The following is a 19695-nucleotide window of genomic DNA, read 5'->3' as shown; positions in this document are numbered from 1 at the left end:
AGTGTGGGCTGGTTGGGCCAAAGGGCCTGTTTCCACACTATAGGGCAACTAGTCTAAACCCATCCTTCTATGCCCTCATCCAGGTCATTTAGATAAATGACAAACAACAGTGGACCCAAAACAGATCCTTGTGGTACACCACTAGAAACTGAACTCCAGGATGAATATTTCTTATCAACCACCACCCTCTGTCTTCTTTCAGCTAGCCAACTTCTGATCCAAACCACTAAATCACCCTCAATCCCATGCCTCCATATTTTGTGCAATAGCCTACCATGGGGAACCTTATCAAATGCCTTACTGAACTCCACATACACCACATCAATTGCTTTACCCTCATCCACCTGTTTGGTCACCATCTCAAATAGCTCAATAACGTTTGTGAGGCATGACCTACCCTTCACAAAACTGAGTTGACTAGCGAGGAATCAACTTATTCCTCGCTAGATGATTATAAATTCTATCTCTTATAACCCTTTCCAACACTTTATCCACAACTGAAGTAAGGCTCACTGGTCTATAATTACCAGGGTTGTCTCTACTCCCCTTCTTGAGCAAGGGAACAATATTTACTATCCTCCAGTCTTCTGGCACTATTCCTGCAGACAATGACGACATAAAGATCAAAGCCAAAGGATCGGCAATCTCCTCCCTGGCTTCCCAGAGAATCCGAGGATAAACCCCTACCGGCCCGGGGGTCTTTTCTATTTCTACACTTTCCAGAATTGCTAACACTTCCTGCTTATGCATCTCAATCCCATCTAGTCTAGTAGCCTTTATCTCCTTGACCATATTGTTGTTTTCTAGTGTGAATACTGATGAAAAGTATTCATTAAGCACTTCCCCCATCTCCTCTGACTCCACGCACAAATTCTCACTACTGTCCTTGATTGGCCCTGATCTTACTTTAGTCATTCTTTTATTCTTGATATAGCTATAGAAAGCCTCAGGGTTTTCCTTCATCCTATCTGCCAATGACTTTTCATGTTCCCTCCTGGTTCTTCTTAGCTCTCTCTTTAGGTCTTTCCTATCTAACTTGTAACTCTCAAGCGTCCTAACTGAGCCATCACATCTCATCCTAACATTAGCCTTCTTCTTCCTCTTGACAAGGGATTCAACTTCCTTAGTAAACCACAGCTCTTGCACTCGACAACTTCCTCTCTGCCTGACTGGTACAGATTTATCAAGGACCCACAGCAGCTGGTCCTTGAATAAATTTTCTTTAAGGCAGAGGAACCCATTTCAGAAATCCAGGACCTTCCAAACCCGGAATGCTAAATTCCTTTCAGGATTTGTGAATTTGGAGGCCTCAGAAAATGCACAGAATCCTCAGTGATCTCACTGGAGGAGTTGTCATTTTTCTGGCATTATGATTTCTATCTTGCTAAAATAAACATTCGTGCATCATTTAAACAGGGAGGGTATGAATCTCTGGGCTGAATCCCTGGTTCAAATTTAAATTGATCCACTTCACAATGGAGTGTAATAATGGTCCCATTTTTAACTTTGTATAAGAGAATGGATTTTGAATGATGTGGAGGTGCCGGTGTTGGACTGGGGTGGACAAAGTTAAAAGTCACACAACACCAGGTTATAGTCCAACAGGTTTATTTGGAAGTTCAAGTTTTTGGAGCTTGGTAGCTAGTCACCTGACCAAGGAGCAGCTCTCCGAAAGCTTGTACTTGCAAATAAACCTGTTGGACTATAACCTGGTGTTGTGGGATTTTGAAAGAGTTACGGTTGGGCCCAGTTGTATTGACTCTGCACTGAACTTACCACCGATCTCAGAAATCAGCCTTTGAAAAATCCCACCAAAGAAGGGTGTAACTTGGATGCCGAGTATAAAAGTGGGGGTATGGCTGGTCCTCATTTTGAAATGTCTTCAGCATCTAACGCAAAGTGTGTGGTGCCATGAGACATCCATACAGCACAGGTGGTATCATCCACTTGATCCTTTGCTCCAAGTTACAAGGTACCAGTCAGTCAAAAAAAGCATTTGTCAGGTGCCAAATTGAGCCTAATCATTAATGTGAGTACACTCTGTTGTGGCTGAATGGACAATTGGGCAGTATGCCACATACATGCAGTTATTGAAGGCCAGAAGATGGAGTGGAATAGAATAGCAATTTATTGTCACTTATATTTTCTGAAAATACAGTGAAATGTGTATCATTCAGTGCCATGGGTTTGTTTTATATGTTGGGTCGACATGCACACCTCTGATTTAGTGATTTATGGGAAGAAACAAGTTAAGCAGCAACTGGCAAAGATACTTGAACCTTCAGTTAAGGGCAGATGAAATTCAATCCAAAGTGCAAGTAGGTGCCAGAGGTTGAGTGAGTGAGACTGGCGCCATATTTGCAGAAACTCAGGTCAGGTTGCTACTTGCATGCTTCAGTTTCTGCGTTCGGCTATCCACCTATCTTGTCCTCCAAGCTTGTCGGCTTAGGTTGATGATGAAAACATTCTTGCCAGCTTCCTTTCTCTCCTCCTCATCACTTTCCATCGATCAGACGGAATGCTATAAAAATAGGAGGCACTCCCTTCCCCTACCTGTGAAACGCTCAAATTGCTGTCTTATCAAATTCAGATGTTCAAAGAAAGTTAACCATTACCTGCTCGGTCAAGGTTTCTGGAGGTGTACAAAACCTCCGTGTTTCACATCAACATTTGGCACAACAAATAGTTTAAACATCAACTAATATCACTCGCCAGTAATCAGTAAGTTCACAATATACGTGTTTGCTTTTAGCTTATTTGAGCTCTGCCTCATTAAAAACGTTATTTATAAATATATACTTTTTTTAAAAGTTCCATATACTCTAGTTTATTGGAAATCTAATGCAACTGTATAATTAAGTATTTCCTTTGGCCTAAATTAAATGAGTGCATAGAACAAACTTTCAGTGTAAGTGGTTAAATAGCAAACTTTATCAATACCGACATCCTGTGGAATTCATAAAAACTCGGGCCGAAAGCAGGCAGTCTTGTTGATATCAAGGTTATGAGCAGTTCAGCTCAGGATCTTATACGACACCAAAGTTACAAAGAATTGGCAGTGGCCCAGGAGCGTGATGGAATTAGTGGTTGACAGAATTACAGAGACGTAATAGAACAATTTCCCAAATCTTATTTCACAGAACGTTTCTGCTCATCCAATCTGTGCGTAATGATGTGGAATTGGGAAGGCAATCCAAACCAAATGATCAAAAGTGTGAAGGCGTGTTGTTGGAGACGAGATAACACTGGGCTGCTCTGTTAAAGCTTATTTTGAAGACAATGTTGCCTTTGCTTTAAAAGCTGTGAAGTAAACCAGATATTTTCCCACATTTCCAGTGATTGCACTAAAAGCCTTTCATCACCAGTCAGGGAGAGTTGGAAGAGTAAGTCAATTCTGATAATAATGGATAGAATCTTCCCCTCCTGAGAAATGCCTGGGAAAGTGTAAGATAATTGGACAGTTGGCGTCGGAGAGATACGGAACACTTCCCAGTCACCACAGGAATGAAGTGCTGAGGAGGAAGATCCAAACTTCTCCTTCCTGCTCTGCTGTCAATTGAGGCCCCCAAATGGTCACTTAACAGCCACTTATAGTCATAGTCATAGACATGTACGGCATGGAAACAGACCCTTCGGTCCAACCTGTCCAAGTCGACCAGATATCACTGCACCACCAAATCCTCTCTGTTCTCTGTTCCCACAGGTGAGAGCAGTGGCAGCCTTCCACGCTGGGGAAATGTAACACTTTGTCTGTGTCTTTGCTGGGGTGAAGGATTTTGAGTCCTCCATCTAGGGAAAAACAATGACAGCAGATGCTGGAAATCAGAATCTAGATTAGAGTGGTGCTGGAAAAGCACAGCAGTTCAGGCAGCATCCGAGGAGCAGGAAAATTGACGTTTTGGGCAAAAGCCCTTCATCAGGAATACAGGCAGAGTGCCTGAAGGGTGGAGAGATAAATGAGAGGAGGGTGGGGGTGGAGAGAAAGTAGCATAGAGTACAATAGGTGGGGGGGGGCGCGGAAGGCACTGAGCATGTGACATCAGCGATGATGTGAGGGGAGAAAGTGATGTCACGTATGGTGCATGAGGAATTGTGAGGGGTGGAAGTGACCTCTTCATTTCCAAATGCCGCCGGGACATTAACCGCCTCAGCCTGTCAACCCACTCCCCCACTCCAACCTCTCACCCTCACAACGCGCAGCCCTCAATCCCTCTACTCCAATCCTGACCTCACCATCAAGCCAGCAGATAAAGGGAGCGCAGTGGTAGTCTGGCACACTGACCTCTACACCACTGAAGCCAAACGCCAACTCGAGGATACCTCTTCCTACCGCCCCCTCGACCATGACCCCACCCCCCATCACCAAACCATCATCTCCCAGACCATACAGAACCTTATCACCTCAGGAGATCTCCCACACACAGCTTCCAACCTCATAGTCTGGGAACCCCACACTGCCTGGTTCTACCTCCTCCCCAAGATCCACAAGCCTGACCACCCTGGCCGACCCATTGTCTCAGCATGCTCCTGCCCCACTGAACTCATCTCTACCTACCTCAACACTGTCTTATCCCCCCTAGTCCAGGAACTCCCCACATACGTTCGAGACACCACCCACGCCCTCCACCTCCTCCAAGACTTCCATTTCCACGGCCCCCAATGCCTCATCTCCACCATGGATATCCAATCCCTCTACACCTCCATCCGCCATGACCAGGGCCTCCAAGTTCTCCATATCTTCCTCTCCCGACGTCCCCAACAGTACCCTTCCACCGACACACTCATTCGTTTGGCCGAACTGGTCCTCACCCTTAACAATTTCACCTTCGAATCCTACCACTTCCGCCAGACCAAAGGGGCAGCCATGGGCACATGTATGGGCCCCAGCTATGCCTGTCTCTTTGTTGGCTACGTAGAACAATCCATCTTCCGTAATTACACCGGCACCACTCCCCACCTCTTCCTCCGCTACATTGATAACTGCATTGATGCCACCTCGTGCTCCCGCGAGGAGGTTGAGCAATTCATTAACTTCACCAACACATTCCACCCTGACCTTAAATTTACCTGGACATCTCTGACACCTCCCTCCCCTTCCTGGACCTCTCCATCTCCATTAATGATGACCGACTTGACACTGACATTTTTTACAAATCCACTGACTCCCACAGCTACCTGGATTACACCTCTTCTCACCCTACCTCTTGCAAAAATGCCATCCCGTATTCCCAATTCCTCCGCCTCTGCCGTATCTGCTCCCAGGAGGACCAGTTCCATCACAGAACACACCAGATGGCCTGTTTCTTTAGAGACCGTAATTTCCCTTCTCATGTGGTTAAAGATATTCTCCAATGCATCTCGTCCACATCCCACACCTCCGCCCTCAGACCCCACCTCTCCAACCGTAACAAGGACAGAACGCCCCTGGTGCTCACCTTCCACCCTACCAACCTTCACATAAACCAAATCATCCGCCAACATTTCCGCCACCTCCATATGGACCCCACCACCAGGGATATATTTCCCTCCCCACCCCTTTCCACCTTCCGCAAAGACCATTCCCTCCGTGACTACCTGGTCAGGTCCACGCCCACCCCTACAACCCATCCAGGCACCCTCCCATCCAGGCACCTTCCCCTGGCACTGCAGGAATTGCAAAACCTGCGCCCACACCTCCTCCCTCACGTCCATCTAAAAGAGCCTTCCACATCCATCAAAGTTTTACCTGCACATCCACCAATATCATTTATTGTATCTGTTGCTCCCAATGCGGTCTCCTCTACATTGGGGAGACTGGACGCCTCCTAGCAGAGCGCTTTAGGGAACATCTCTGGGACACCCGCTCCAATCAACCACACCGCCCTGTGGCCCAACATTTCAACTCCCCCTCCCAATCTGCCGAGGACATGGAGGTCCTGGGCCTCCTTCACCGCCGCTCCCTCACCACCCGACACCTGGAGGAAGAACGCCTCATCTTCCGCCTCTGAACACTTCAACCCCAGGGCATCAATGTGGACTTCACTAGTTTCCTCATTTCCCCTTCCCCCACCTCATCCTAGTTTCAAACTTCCAGCTCAGCACTGTCCCCATGACTTGTCCTACCTGCCGATCTCCTTTCCCACCTATCCACACCACCCTCCTCCCTGACCTATCACCTTCATCCCCTCCCCCACTCACCTAATGTACTCTATGCTACTTTCTCCCCACCCCCACCCTCCTCTCATTTACCTCTTCACCCTTCAGGCACTCTGCCTGTATGCCTGATGAAGGGCTTTTGCCCGAAACGTCGATTTTACTGCTCCTCGGATGCTGCCTGAACTGCCGTGCTTTTCCAGCACCACTCTAATCTAGAGTCCTCCATCTATCCTAATCTGTGGGTAGTGAGAGACATGAATGGGAAGCAAAGGATTGGCCACTAAATCCAATCCATCCTTTGACCTCCATCTTCTGGTCAGACCACATTTGGAGTATTGTGCACAGTTTTGGGCCCCATATCTCAGGAGGGATATACTGGCCCTTGGAGCGTGTTCAGAGGAAGTTCACAAGAATGGTCCCAGGAATGAAAAGCTTACCATATGAGGAATGTTTGAGGACTCTGGAGTTTAGAAGGATGAGCAGGGATCTATTTGAAACATACAGAATACTGAATAGCCTGGATAGAGTAGATGTTGGAAAGATGTCTCCATTGGTAGGAGAGACTAGGACCCGAGGCATAGTCTTAGAGTAAAGGGAAGACCTTTTGGGCGGCACGGTGGCAAAGTGGTTAGCACTGCTGCCTCACAGCGCCAGAGACCCGGGTTCAATTCCAGCCTCAGGCGACTGACTGTGTGGAGTTTGCACATTCTTCCCGTGTCTGCGTGGGTTTCCTCCGGGTGCTCCAGTTTCCTCCCACAGTCCAAAAATGTGCAGGTTAGGTGAATTGGCCATGCTAAATTGCCCATAGTGTTAGGTGAAGGGGTTTTGGGTGGGTTGCGCTTCGGCGGGTCGGTGTGGACTTGTTGGGCCAAAGGCCTGTTTCCTCATTGTAAGTAATCTAATCTAAACCTTTTAGAATAGAGATAAGGAGAAACGTCTTCAGCCAGAGGGTGGTGAATCTATGGAATTCATTGCCACAGAAGGCTGTGGAGGCTAGGTCATTGAATCTATTTAAGACTGAGATAGATAAGTTCTTGAGTATTCAGGGCTACGGGAGAAAGTGGAAGAATTGGGTTGAGAAACGTATAAGCCATGATTAAATGGCGAAGTCGACTCGATGGGCTGAATGGCCTAATATCTGCTCCTCTGCCTTATGGTCATATCTCCTTGAGACCTCACCCCCACATTTCCCCGTCCCCTGCCTCCCTCAACATGTCACCTACTTTACCAGTTGCTCCTGGTCTTCTGCGTCACAGTGCAGTCAGCAATATCACCCGCTGAAACAGCATGGCTGCTTACACTGGGCAGACCCCAATTCTCCAGCAACTACAGAAAGGACAGGTCAATTCTGACCACCATTTGGGTGTCTCATTGGCACAAGATCCAACGGGTTTTCCCTTTGGCGATGGTCAGAGTTGACCTGCACATTTTGATTCCTGCCACCACTCTCTAGAAAACACAGCAGAAAACCTCCCCAGTAAATCCCCTCTGGCAGCCAGTGAGAGCAGTATTGTGAGTAGGTCACTGTCCAATCTCCCATGTCTAAGTTGGTAGTGCAATTAAAGGAGATATTGGGCTAGATTTTATTGAGGTCTGCATCTAAATTCTCACCCTATTAGTTAGATATATTCATCTGTGTTTAGGAAGTAAAAATGTTTACCCAGAAAGTTGCTGTATGTGTGAACTGTTAACAGTGCAGTGAGGTCAACAAGGCATTTCGGACCTTCAGGAGCACCAAACACTCAATATAATTCCTTCATCAATGAGACTAAAATGTTGAGAAATATAAAGGAAGTACTGAGATGGAATTAGAATAGATGAGTTCAATGTCAAATCAGATAAAGAAAGGTGAATGAAGAAAGAGAAAGAAATATGGAATTAAGACACATTAACATTTTTCATTTTAAAAATTTCCTGTAACAATGAAGATGCGATGGAATGAGATTCCACATTTACACTTTTTTACTACCTGGACCAATAAGGTTAATTGACAGTCATTAACAAGTAACCTGTCATTAAAAGAGTACTCACGCAGGTAATTATGTGATGGTTTAATAGGCAAATATGCAGCAATTTCATGAAAAGCTAATGGCTATTGCCTAGCCACTTGAGGCGATTTACAGTTCTTGGTGCAGCCTTTTTCTCACTTAAAGCTGATGTACAAACTACATGCTAATAATGGTGTAAGTCATTGCTTTTTCAGCAAACTATGGCTGTATATTTTAAAGAATTGAGTGTCCTTCAGCAAACTGGAAAATTAACAAAATGACATCCAATAGCTTGACAGGAGAAGATTAAAAAAGAAGGAACATGCATTTTGAAATAACTCCACAGAGGCCGGTATCCCATCACCAAGTCACCCTTTATTTACACGTGCCGCACCAGGTTTCAGGGTGAACAGGATGTTCATATCTGTCAGCCAGGGCTCCTTGATTGGACCAGCTTAACAGCCCCAATCAGGGAATTCAAATCCTATGGGGTCCACCTGGTTGATCTCATTACAATCACTACACGTATATATAATATATATATAATGTCACACACAATCTCAGAACTACCAAATTACATTACAGTCAATGAAGAAGTTTTGGAACTGTATATCTATAACATGGACTAATTCATGTCTTTGTTACTCTCGACTTCACTCTTTCAATGCACCCTTGCAGTCTCCTAGATTCTACTTTTGTAAACCTGAGTGTATCCTAAACCCTGCTGCTCTTGTCCTAACTTGCATTGAGTCTCATTCACCTCTTACTCCTGACTTGCACTGCTCCTGATTAAGCAACATCTTGATTTTAAAATTCTGGTCCTTGTTTACAAATCCCTCTGTGGTTTTGTCCCACCCTATCTCTTTAATCTCTTTTGGTTCCACACCCCCTGAGGTCTCCACACACATTGAATTCTGACCTCTTGAACATCCTGGACATTATCTGTAATTTCTCCATACCTTTGAAAGTATATGACTTTAAGTTGGATTGCATATTGAATATATATATTGTGAAAACATAAGGCATCGCAGTTATATGTTCCTGTGGGAGGACCTAGACATTTTCCTCTCAGTCATTATTCATACGTCTGTGATCCATGCCATACAGCTGACTGGGAACCTCTAGTGGCGCGCCTGAAATACTGCACACCACAATCCTGAATGAGTTAAAATAATAGTTTTGTTTAAGTCCCATAAAAGTGAAAATCATATGTTACTTGGCAAACATTTTTAATTCCTTGATGAAGACATAACGAGCCAAATTTTCATTAATCATGAAGTTGTTTTCAAATATTATAACAATTCATCCAAGTTCAATAGCAATCATCATGTTGTATATTTAATAATTTCTTTCCACTCACAGGATGAGGGCATCGCTGGCTGGGCCCAGCATTTATTGCCCATCCCTAGTTGCCCAGAGAGCAGTTAAGAGTCAACCACATTGCTGTGGGTCTGGAGTCACATGTAGGCCAGACCAGGTGAGAATGGTGGTTTCCTTCCCTAAAGGACATAAGTGAGCCAGATGGGTTTTTTTCCAACAATCAACAATGGATTTGTGGTCTCATTAGATTCTTAATTCCAGATTTTTGTTGGATTCAAATTCCACTGTCTACCATGGCGGGATTTGAACACAGGTCCCCACATCACCTGAGACTCTGAATTAATAATCCAGCAATTATTCCACCAGTTCATTGCCTTCCCCAAATTAGCTCGCAAACTACAGTGAGCACTTTGGGAATTTTACCTGAAAGTGGGAGATAGTGGCGTAATGTTAATGTCACTGGACTTGTAACCCAGAGCTACACATTAATGTTCTAGAGACATGGGTTTGAATCTCACCACAGCAGATGATGAAATTTGATTTAAATAAAATAATCTGGGATCAAAAACTAGTCTAATGGTAACTATTATCAATTGTCATAAAAACCCATGTCCTTCACTATCGTACTTTATGCAGGGAGGTCAGCTGTCCTTATCTGGCCTGGCCTACATGTGATTCCAGCTGCCCATTGAAATGACAGGGGGAATCAATCAGTTCAAGGACTGGGATTGGTCAACAAGGTCTTCCAGAGCAGGGAGTTGACCCTAACTGAGTGTTGTAGACTGGCACATTCCAAGGTCCAGGACTATGTGATTAGATTAGATTAGATTAGATTAGATTAGATTACTTACAGTGTGGAAACAGGCCCTTCGGCCCAACAAGTCCACACCGCCCCGCCGAAGCACAACCCACCCATACATCTACCCCTAACCTAACACTACGGGCAATTTAGCATGGCCAATTCACCTGACCTGCACATCTTTGGACTGTGGGAGGAAAACGGAGCACCCGGAGGAAACCCACGCAGACACGGGGAGAATGTGCAAACTCCACACAGTCAGTCGCCTGAGGCGGGAAATGAACCCGGGTCTCTGGCGCTGTGAGGCAGCAGTGCTAACCACTGTGCCACCGTGCCACCCACCAATGTGCTGGGGAACGCACTAAAGCTTGGGGCAACTGCCACCAAGGCACAGTGGGGAAAGACCACTGTCTGAGGTCTTCTTGCTGAAGGTAAATAGTAGTCCATTCAGTTATCAGACACTCTCAGTGCCTCAAATGTATGCAAATGTCGTCTTGTATAGGTAAGAAATACCTTTAGCTTGTTTGTTTCATTGAGTCAAACTCCAATGTTTGTTTGTTCCTTCATGTGCTACTGTACGGAACCAAACTACTTTAGTGATTATTTTTATAAAAGTATTGCCAGTGATGCCCACTCCCATACAAGAATTTAAAATACATTAGCGATGTTATTCCTACTATGGACTTTAACTCAAATTCACTGCATATCATTGCTGATTCAGAGTGGGAGCATGGAGCACGTGAACATTTCTCAGAGAATTCTGCAAATTAATCTGCATTCTGACAATCACACAGTGAGGATTTTAGCATAACCTATATTCTAGTTCGGAACCTTTATCTCAAAAGACAAAATTTCACATTTGTAAACACCAGGACAGAAACATGCAGAAGAGAAAGGGTTATGAAAATAGCTGATTGTGTTTAGTCAGTGAATATCTCCAAGTAAACTATTAATATGCACTGGCCAGAGATAAGAATTGAGAGAAAAAGAACCAAGCAGTGAAGAGTTGGTTTGGATATGTACCGGGAATTCTGTTCACCAAGATACAAAATTATACCTTTATGTAGCACTTTCAATACAAGGTGCTTCTCAAGAGCATTATCATGCAAAGATTTGACACTTAGCTGTATTATGTGCAAGATTTATGACTAAAACACTTGAACAAAGACATAGGCTTTAAGGAACCTTCAAGATAATACAGACATTTAGGGGAAATTTCAGAGCTTAACACCATTGCAGATAAAGGATGATCTGCCAATGTTGGTGCAACTAAAATAGGGCATGCTAAAAACCACATAATTATCTGTGAGTTGCAGCTTGAGGGCACTATGGAGATATAAGGGATTGGGGCCAAAGAGAGATATAAGACAGTTAAATAAAAGTATGGTTGAACCAGAAGCCAAGGTGGGAGAACAAGTTATTGTTGGCATTGAGTTGCCAATAGAGTAAAGCAGAGTAAAGCAAGGGGCTAGCGTGACATGATTAAAGAAAACAGAGATCAGTGAAGGAAATTCGTGGAAGATCTATATTCCACAATGATAATAGAATTGTATAATAATAATCTGTTATTTTCCACTCAATAAAACAATTCTGTCCCATTTGGCCTTGAACATGACTACTCATCAATCCTCTATTACTACATTGAACAAACTGATGAACTGCACTCAGCTGCAGTAGACCTTTTTTTCAATGACTGCCAATTCTGCAGAATTATTGTAGGTTTGTAAGGATAAATCAGCAGGGCAATGGTGCAAGTAACCTTTGAGAAAAATCACAGGAACATTTAAAAAGTCTGTTTTTTTTTACTTTTTATTAGTTATATTCAAATATTGGAGACAGGAGAAAGTAGGGCTGTTTGAATGAGAGCCACAAACTATCCAATCAAGTGAGCCTGGCTGCTTTCTTATTTTCAGGTTAGGAGGGAGTGCACCATGCGTCCATTTTGAGCAGCAGGAGGCAGCTCTTGGACGTGGGAGGTCATGAATCTCCATCTGAATAATGGAGGCAACTCAATGTGTTACTGGTCTTGTACGTGTCCAGGAGTGGGCCAATTTGCTTCTGAAAACAGAAGAATACTTTAAAAATATGGTGCAGGCTGGAAAACTGAAAACGACAGAAATGTTCAGAGGTGTAGTGAGAGAATAACCATGGAGGAAACAATACAGTTAATATTTCAGTTGTGAAAGGTACCATATGTGAAACATTTACTTGTCTGATTTCCTAATTTTTTATCTTGCCCTTGTTATTCATCCCTTTGTGGTAAGAAAGGAAGAGAGAATTTCTAATAATTCACCCAGAACTTTTTCTCTGATTGTCTAATTGAGGTTAGGAAGTTAATGCCAGAGTAAAAGCAAATCCAATAATCCCTTCCTACCCAACTGAATTGTACGTGTGGAACCGATCGCAATTAGACTATAAAGTGTTGGTGAAATAATCTGCTCCAATATGCACCAAATTTCTGAAGGTATTACCTCAAGATCTGGTTCTTGCTTTAAATTTATCCAATCGTTTTGTTATGTGAACCACAGTGTGGATTGTTGTGGTGCTGAGTCATTGGACTCAAATTGCTGTAAACCACAAAGTTTTCTGAGCTGTTGCTGGAATGCCAATATTTCAGTTTAGAGCAAAGTATTCAAGGTTTGTACGTGATCCGTCAATTGTACTTTGGGTTGATCTTACTGCATATGAATAGAGTCATAGAGATGTACAGCATGGAAACAGACTCTTCGGTCCAACATGTCTATGCTGACAAGATATCCTAAACTAATTTAGTCCCACTTGCCAGCACTTGGCCCATATCCTTCTAAACCCTTCCCCATGTATCCATCCAGATGCCTTTTAAATGCTTAAAAATCACAAAACACCAGGTTATAGTCCAACAGGTTTAATTGGAAGCACTAGCTTTCGGAGCACCGCTCCTTCATCAGGTGGTTGTGGAGGACACAATTGTAAGACACAGAGTTTATAGCAAAGGTTTACACTGTGCTATAAATTTTACTTTTACTATAAACTCTGTGTCTTACAATTGTGTACTGCGCAACCACCTGATGAAGGAGCGGCGCTCCGAAAGCTAGTGCTTCCAATTACACCTGTTGGACTATAACGTGGTGTTGTGTGATTTTTAACTTTGTACACCCTGTCCAACATTGGCATCTCCAAATCATGTATTTTAAATGTTGCAATTGTACCAGCCTCCACCACTTCCTCCGGCAGCTCATTCCATACACGTACCACTCTCTGTGTGAAAAAGCTGCTCCTTAGGTTTCTTATATCTTTCCCCTCTCACCCTGAGCCTATGCCCTCTAGTTCTGGACTCCCCCACCCCAAGGAAAAGACCTTGTCTGTTTATCCGATTCCTATATTAATGTTTACATTTATCAATACATCATTTCACAGGTCATTGGTTACTTTTAATCATTTCCTTTCTTGGTTAGTATCACTAGTGTAGCATTTACAGGGGGGAGTCCACACCGCTAATTTATAAAGAGGATTTGAAGACATTAGCTTGTCCAATATCATGAAAGAAATTTCTTTATTAGTTGCAAACTTGCTAAGACCTAAACTAAATTAGTAAACAGTACGTACGTTTCCTTTAATGGTATAATGTTAAACTGGGCTCTTCTTCAGTGCGACTAAGTATTTCTTTCAAGTAGTTACACAGAATGAATTCCTTTGTGGTCTTCTTGCCTAGGTCCTGTTTCCCATCCTCCTGAATGTGCCAACTCTTGTTGTTACACATTTGGAATCCTAAGACAATTGTCGAGAGCGAAAAACAGACAACTTCTTTCTTTCTGTCCTCACTAGTTTGAAGTCAGTTAGTACTGAGATTGGCCAACTGCATAGATCAGAAAGATGGAGGACCTTCAGCTTAAGACATCATTTGTTCAGTAAGGTCAGGCATTGTCATCTGTTTAAATAATGCAAATATGGAATTGTGTTTCATTTTAAATGTTTTATGTTGGATTATGAAATAAGTAAATTGAATGTGCTGAGGCAGAGTTACTAGTTTTAACGTACCTCTCTATCACCTTGCAGTGTTTGGTGTGAGTCGTATTCATAACGTACATTTCAAGACCTAGTCATGTAAAATGGTCACCACGTTCACTGCTCAGATACCCTTTAATCTCCTGTCACTCAAAATATGTACAATTAGCAGGAGAAGTAGACCATTCAGCCCCTCACCATGCCCTGCCAATCAAAGATCGTGGCTAATTTGATTGTAGCATCAACTCTACATTTCTGCTAACCCCATACCTTTAAATTCCTTGTTATTCAAGAATCTATATCCCTTCACCTCAAAGACATCTAATAACTCTGCCCCTACTGCTCTCTGGCAAAAAGAGCTCCAAAGACTCTCATTCTTTGACAAGAAAATTCTCCTCACTTTCATTGCAAGTAGGAGACTCCTTATTTTTAAACTGTGTCTCGTAGTTCTAGTCTGACCTACAAGAGGAAGCATCATTCTCCTTATCAAGTACCCTCAGGATCTTATATACTTCAGTAAGATTCTTCTTGATCTTCTAAACTCCAATGAATACAGGCCTAAACTAAAACAAAGAACTGCAGATGTTGAAGATCAGGTTCTGATGAAGAGTCACCAGCTTCAAAACATTAACTTTGCTTTCTTCCCATAGATGCTGCCAGACCTGCCGAGTTTTGCCAGCAAGTTCTGTTTTTGAATACAAGCCTAATCTGTCCAATGTTATCTCATGACATGACTCCCTCATCCTGGGAATCAGACAAGTGAACCTTCTCTGAACGTGTTCTCGTATAATTGTGTACTTTCTTAAATATACAGAGACTAAAGCTGTATACTGTACTCTAAATATGGTGTTACCAATACCCTTTACAATTGTATTAAAATAACTGTACATTTACATTCCATTCCACTTGTAATATGTGACAATATTCCCATTTACCATGCCAGCCACAGTTTAGATAATGACCAATTGACCAATTTTTCATTTATAATTTGATTGTACCTACAAACAGTGAAGGGTTTATCATTTGTCCACAATATCAGTGAATTCCTTCCTCATTATTTACTCAAACTTTTCCAGCAGAAAGGAGATACGTTATGGTCATAGAATATTACAGCATGGAAAGAGACCCTTCAGCCCATCATGTATACACTGATCATCAAGCACCTGTCTACTCTAATCCTATTTCCCAGAGTACATGCATGCTGTGACTTTTCAAATGTTCATCTAAGTAATTCTTAAATATCATGATGGTTTCTGCCTTTACCATCCTTTCAGGCAGTGAGTTTCAGATACCCACCACCATCTAAGGGAAAAAATTCTTTCTTAAATCATCTTGAGACCTCCTGCCCCTTAAATTAAATCCATACCCCTCATTATTGTTCTCTCCAATCCATGCCTAATCTTGTCCTTCATAATTTTATAAGCCTCAATTAGATTCTCTCCTTCAGCCTTCCCTGCTCTAAGGAAAACCACGCCAGCCTATCTATAGCCAAATTTCTCCATCCTAGATAATGTTCCGGCAAATGCAGCATGGTGGCTCAGTGGTTAGCACTGCTGCCTCACAGCGCCAGGGACCCGGGTTCGATTCCAGCCTCGGGCGACTGTCTGTGTGGAGTTTGCACATTCTCCCAGTGTCTGTGTGGGTTTCCTCCGGGTGTTCCAGTTTCTCCCACAGTCCAAAGATTTACAGGTTAGGATGGATTGGCCATGCTAAATTGCCCATAGTGTTCAGGGATGTGTAGCTTGGGTGCATTAGTCAGGGGTAAATGTAGGATAATAGTGTAGGGGAATGGGTCTGGGTGGGTCATTCTTTAGAGAGTTGGTGTGGACTTGTTGGGCCAAAGGGCCTGTTTCCACACCAGGGATTCTATTAAATTTCCTCTGTGCCCTCTCAAGTGCAATCACATTCACCCTAACCCTAACCCAAGCACCTGTACAATGCCCCAATAAGACTCATGCATGTATCTACCAGATGCAGTCATGAACAGGGCTGGAGGGGAATGCAGGGAGCAGCCTGGGAAAGATTGGGTGGGGCGAGAAACAAGCAGGGAATGTGGGCGGAGGGATGACCATGAGGTAAGGGGGAGGGGGAAGGAAGGAGAGGAGAGGAGTGAGGCCTTTTCTCACTCTCAAAGCCTTTTCTTCTCCCACCCACATCCCAAACTCATGCACCAACCCCCTTTCCTGGGCCTATACTCTAAGGTTTTCCGCTTTACTATTAACCATCTTTATTGTACACCACAAACAGAAAAGGTTCAGCACTGAACCTGATGGTATGCGACTAGACACATATTTTCAGTCACACGATCAATCTTTAATAGCATCCTCAACTCCCGACACTTTACCAGTTTTGGTGCCAATTTGTCAAATTGCCCTGAATTCCGTGGACTCTTAAATTCTTGACAAGCCTCCCGTGTAACGCCTTATCAAAAGCCTTATTAAAGTGAGACAACAGGGGGGTAGTTTAACCTGATAGTCACCATGCCTCAGGTGAGGGGAGACTACGTCATGGTAACCTCAGTCGGTGCGGGAATTGTTGGCATTACTCTGCATTGCAAATCAGCTGGACAGCCAACTGACCTAACCAACCCCCAGATATAATCTTCCACCTGACAAAGACAGGCTGACTATCCTTGGTTAATCATTGTCTCTCTGAATGGAGATTCATTTGGCCCCTCAGAACTTTTTTCAAATATTTCCCTACCTCTGATGTTAGACTCGTTGATCTATGGTTCCCTAATTTATCCCTACTAGACTCCTTGAATAATGGTATCACATTAACTATCTTCCTGTCTTCTGGCACCTGTTCTGTGGCTATGGAAGTCTTGAAAATGAATCTCAGGGGCCCTACAACCTCCTCCATTGTTTCACACTAAAGATTGCGATACATTTCGCCGGGGCCTGGGGATTTATCCAATTTTAAACACACTAAAACTGCTAATGCCTCCACCTCTCCATACTAATTTGTTCACGTTTATCACAGTTCCCCTCTCTGATTTCTATACTTAACACCAAACTTCTCCATAGTCAATACAAAATACACATTCAAAACCCCATCTCCTTCTTCCAGCTTCATATTTTAGTCATTTATGGCCCCATGCTTTCCCTGGTTGTCCTCTTGCCTCTAATGTACTTATAAAATGCCTTTGGATTTTCCTTTATCTGACTTGTCAGTGATTTTTCATGCCTATCTGTTACCTCTCATTGTTTCACAACTCGAATATAAATAAAGAAACATGAGGAGTGTGTGTGTTTTATTGATTTCTTCAGTTTACTGAGGATGAATCTGGGTATTTAACATACCATCTTTGTCCCAAGAATTGCGTACATTAGAAGTACAACACTGAGAAATGCTGAAACAAGTGTACTTGTTAAGCATTCACTTTATCACAATGTGTTGCAGCCTACTACTGACTGAAAATCACTTCATTAAAATTACTGGATAACTCAAATTTTGAACTGGGCTTTAAAAACAATTCGTCCAGTGCTATTTTGCTGCCCTTGGGTTATTTAAAATTATTAGATAATTTAGCTTTGGGAAGCAGAATGAATTTGTACGCATTATGCAATGAACTAAGCCACCACAAAGGGGCACTGTTTGCTACTGTCAGATGAAATAACTTAAAATGCAACCTCCCTTGTGTTGAACTTGTACCTTTATGTGGAGAATGTTAAATTTTACTAAAACCTTAATTCAGTGGAAGCACAGAAGTAAATGTATTGCTAACTATAAAATATACAGGTTTTAATTCTTTGAGAAACTGTGAAATATGTCTCAGCAGAAGCAACATGTAAATGTTTATAGTTAGAGAAAGGGGATTATTTGCAAATGGTGGCATGCAATAGACAATGAAAATATGATTTGAATCAAGAGTGAAAGGAAAGCTTACTATGCATTATCCCCTAACTGTTTGCACTGTAGTTATTTGCCAGAAAATGTCATCACTGTACAGATGAAGTTTGATACACCTTTTTTGAAAATACAAAGAGCTATTGATACACATCTGCTTTACTTTTCAATTAAAGAACAATTAAGGCAACAATTGAGATCACAGTTCAAACTGATATTAAAGATGCCCCTAATATATTGTAAGTTAGTGAGCAGAAATAATCATGTTGAGTTATAATTTGAGTTATAATGATGGTCATGATCATGCACAGATACCAGCTAATTTTTGTTCGCTGTAATCAAAATCTCTAGTTGTGTTTTTTACTGTCACTCAAGCAATTCGTGTCAATAAATGGGACAGTGGAGGATCAGGGCAAACAAAGGAAGGGTTTAGTTATGTTGCTACTTGAGAATTGCTGCAAAATAGCTTTAAAATTCCAGAATCCAGTGGAAAGCAATGGGAAACTCCTGGAGGAATCCGACATCAAATGGGTTTGACACGTCCTGTAGTCTGAACTGCAATGGAATGTTTGGCTGGGTTTTGTGATGTCAACCATGAGACAAGAGTCAGAAAACTGCAGTTCTCACAGAGTCATAGAGATGTACAGCTTGGAAACAGATCCTTCAGTCCAACTCGTCCATGCTGACAAGATATCCCAACCCAATCTTGTCCCACCTGCCAGCATCTAGACCATATCCCTCCAAACCCTTTCTATTTATATACCCATCCAGATGCCTTTCAAATGTTGTAATTGTTCCAGCCTCCTCTGGCAGCTCATTCATACATGTACCCCCCTCTGCGTGAAAAAGTTGCCCCATAGGTATCTTTTATATCTTTCCCCTCTCACCCTAGTTCTTTAATTCTGGACTCCCCCACCCCAGGGAAAAGACCTTGTCTATTTACCCTATCCATGCCCCTCATGATTTTTTTTATAAACCTCTATAAGGTTTTCCTGCAGCCTCCGACGCTGCAGGAAAAACAGCCATAGCCTATTCAACCTCTCCCTATAGCTCAAACCGTCCAACCCTGGCAACATCCTTGTAAATCTTTTCTGAACCCTTTCAAGTTTCACAACATCTTTCCAATAGGAAGGAGACCAGAATTGCACGCAATATTCCAACAGTGGCTGAACCAATGTCCTGTACAGCAACAACATGACCTCTCAACTCCTGTATTGTGGTATTTTCCCACCTGTATTTGCCACCTCTGTTGGAATGTAGTACTGGGTAAGGATCGATTGAATCTCCTATGACCTTGCCTTTCTTAGACCCAGCCAGTGATTGATGGTAGAGGATACAGCACTGTAGATTTTAGGCAGAAGAGACATTTTTCTTAGGTGAGAAGATAATTTATCGCACAATAGCACTAAGTGCAATTGCCAGTCATAATTACTGAAACCTAAGGAGCTCATACAGATATATCTGCTCCCTCTGAAAGCAAAAATAGAACTTATCTCAGCACAACAACTGCATGTGACTTAAGGAGAATGGGTGGTGCCAATGTAACATGAACATTAACCCTTTCAGAATCTTGTGCAATAGGCTCAAGTATCAGTCCAGAGACTTAAGAACAAAGAACAT

This window comes from Chiloscyllium plagiosum, unplaced genomic scaffold (genome assembly GCF_037043375.1).
Source record: "Chiloscyllium plagiosum isolate Xiang-an unplaced genomic scaffold, Cpla_swu_hap1 HiC_scaffold_45, whole genome shotgun sequence".
In the NCBI taxonomy this organism is placed as follows: Eukaryota; Metazoa; Chordata; class Chondrichthyes; order Orectolobiformes; family Hemiscylliidae; genus Chiloscyllium; species Chiloscyllium plagiosum.
This window is presented reverse-complemented; position numbering follows the sequence as displayed.